This window comes from Chrysochloris asiatica, unplaced genomic scaffold, assembly GCF_000296735.1.
Source record: "Chrysochloris asiatica unplaced genomic scaffold, ChrAsi1.0 scaffold00186, whole genome shotgun sequence".
NCBI lineage: Eukaryota > Metazoa > Chordata > Mammalia > Afrosoricida > Chrysochloridae > Chrysochloris > Chrysochloris asiatica.
The window spans coordinates 6,131,664-6,134,565 of NW_006408704.1; the positions used below are offsets into that span (position 1 = coordinate 6,131,664).

General features: G+C 39.8%; 1 pseudogene; it reads left to right on the forward strand.

Moving 5' to 3' along the window:
- Window positions 1-2,616: 2,616 nt before the first annotated feature.
- LOC102831162 overlaps window positions 2,617-2,902 on the forward strand; it is a 9,612-nt pseudogene continuing 9,326 nt past the window's right edge.

Here is a 2,902-nt window from a genome sequence, read left to right on the forward strand (position 1 = left end):
TGTGTGCTCTTGAGCTAAAGTCAGTCAGTTCGAATAGAATGAAACATATCTTGATGGTAAAGACTACTGGGAAGTAAAAGGATTCCCTGTCAGAGATTTAGAAGGTGTCCTCCTTAATTAAAACCAAGCTAGGAAAAGTAATACTGGATATATTTTTACAGGATTAATTTTCCCCATGCAGAGTTTCAAAGGGCAGTGATTTCTCTCATTGATTTTTCAGAACATGGTTAAGTAAAAAGCTTACAGCATATTCAATGTTTAGCTCGTGACCGAATGCTTTCTATGTAAAGTATATTCTGCCTTCAGTGATACGGAAATCCTCTCTTGTGACAAGTAGGTATATTTAGGAAAAAATTAACTATAACTATAATTAAATGGTCTGGCCTTTAAATGATTAACATAAAAGTACATCTTTAATAAATTCCACTTGAAACATACAGAGCTAAACAACGCAGAGGTCTTTTTGCCATCTTATAGGAGCCCTGGTAGTATAGTGGATTACGAGCCGGGTTAGCAAGGTGAGCCGTTTGAATCTACTAGTCGCTCATCAGGAAAAGGATGAGGCTTTCTGCTCACGTAAGGATTGGCAGCCTCAGCATCCCTATGCAGGGCCGACTCGACTGCATCCAACCTCCACTGTAGTTTGTCAAGAGATGCGCGTTACTGTTATAACAAAACACTGTGAAAATTATAAATATATGGTGGTATTATTGTTCTTTCTGCTTAGGAAAATACCATGGGGGAAGTTAACTAGTGACAATGACCCCCTTTCTTTTGTGCTGATTTACCTTTCTAACCTGTTCCGTGTGATTCAATCTCTTTGCTCTTCTTTTTCTCCTCCCCCATTGTGTCCTTCAGAGAGAAAAAGAATATAGATAAATAGATCCCAGCAGAGATGCCCTGTCATTTGGGGGAGGGACAGGGTATATGATGCCATCCTGGCAAAGACAGCCTGACCGAGAGAAAAACAAAAACAAATGGTAATGATTTTAAAATTACAAAAGACATTCTTTTACAGTTTGTGAAACAGAAATGTAGTTTGGATGCAAAACTAATTAAATTGGATCAAGAAAAGTTGGAATTAAACACAAAAAAATAAACCAAAAATGGTTTCCATTTTTGCGTTCCCACAACAAGCATAACTCCACTTGTTTCTGTTTACAGAGTACTGTCTTCTGTGGTATATACTGATACCATTTTCCTCTATTATAGATGTTGGATAGCAGAGTTACAGTTACTGTGGAAATCATAATTTAAAAATTTGACATGTGTTTCTAGAATCTTTACAACAAATGTTGCATAATCAGAAGTTTTATTCAGTCGATTATACCAAAGTTTGGAGTCCTGGTATGGTGGTGGGTTAATGCGCTGGACCACAAGGTCAGTTTGAACCAAGGTTGGTGGTTCAGACTCACCTGAGAATCCCTATGCAGGGTCACTGTGCATCAGAAACAACTCAATGGCGCATAACAACAAATACCAAAATTAAGCCTATCTATTGAAGATACTGTTTAACTTATGAAAGAAATGTTTTTTAAACACAACACTAGGTATGGCTATAAAATAATGAGATCACTATCTATTTTTGCTTGATGGCATCGATCTCTTTGTTCCATCGTCACATCTCAGACCTGTGGACATTTTCAACAAAAAAGTATTCTCAAATAAAGCTGTTCTGTTGCTGGCTGCTTTTCACGTGCCTGTCTGAAAAGTTAACAACCTGCTGCTTAAAGATGAAACCCTTTTTAATAATGATCAGTTCACAAGTCCTGGTGTGGCACCATTGGATAAGCACTGGACTGCTAACCACAAGGCCAGCAGTTCAAACCCACCAGCTGCTTCTTGGAAACCCTATGCCTGGTCAGTAGGAGTCAGAACTGACTCAATGACACTTAACAACAACATCTTGATGGTAACCAACTTTTTTTTTTAAGTACTAAAGATTTATTGGTTAGGAAATGTGCTATGAAATGTTTGGTTTAATTAATTGTATAGATCCCTTAAATAATAGATGGAGGTATAACCAAGAAATTGGTTAATAAAAATGCATTTACTTCAAACATGAAAAAAGTATGATTGGCATTAGTATATAGGAAAGAGAGAATTAATAATTGTATTAATGATACTGCAGTTGCTGGTGACAGGAACGGAACTCAACCTGCTTTAAATGAAAAACGAAGATGTTGAAAGTAATGTAAATTGTCTCTAATTAAAAAATTCAGTAGTCTGGGCTTCAGGCACAGCTGAATCTAGGGTCACAAACGATCTCGTTAGGACTCAGTTGCTTTCTCAAATCTGTAGCATTCTGTTCTCACACCATCTCTCTTTTCATGGAGGTTATTGTTGTCAAGTGCCATCGAGTTGGTTCCAACCCATAGCAACCCTGCATAGATAGGGTTTTTGAGGAGCCACTGGGAGCTTGAATTGCCAACTTTGTGATTCAAACTGACTTTGCAGTCCAGCACATTAACCCACAGCGGTACACCAGGACTCCTCTCATGGAGGTGGCAGCCTAGTAACCCCAGTGAAAAGAAAACATCCTTTTCTAAACAGTTTCAGGAAGAAGTCAAGATTGCATCTAATTGGGAGGGTCGCTGCAATCGCGGAGTTATCGCCATGAAGGCCTCGGGAACACTTCCTGAGTACAAGGTGGTGGGACGCTGCCTGCCCACCCCCAAGTGTAAGACACCACCACTTTACTGAATGCGAATGCGCATCTTCGCTCCTAACCACGTCGCCAAGTCCCGCTTCTGGTACTTTGTGTCACAGCTGAAGAAAATGAAGAAGTCTTTCGGGGAGATCGTGTACTGTGGGCAGGTGTTCGAGAAGTCCCCACTGCGGGTGAAGAACTTCGGCATCTGGCTGCGCTACAACTCCCGAAGTGGGACCCATAACATGTACC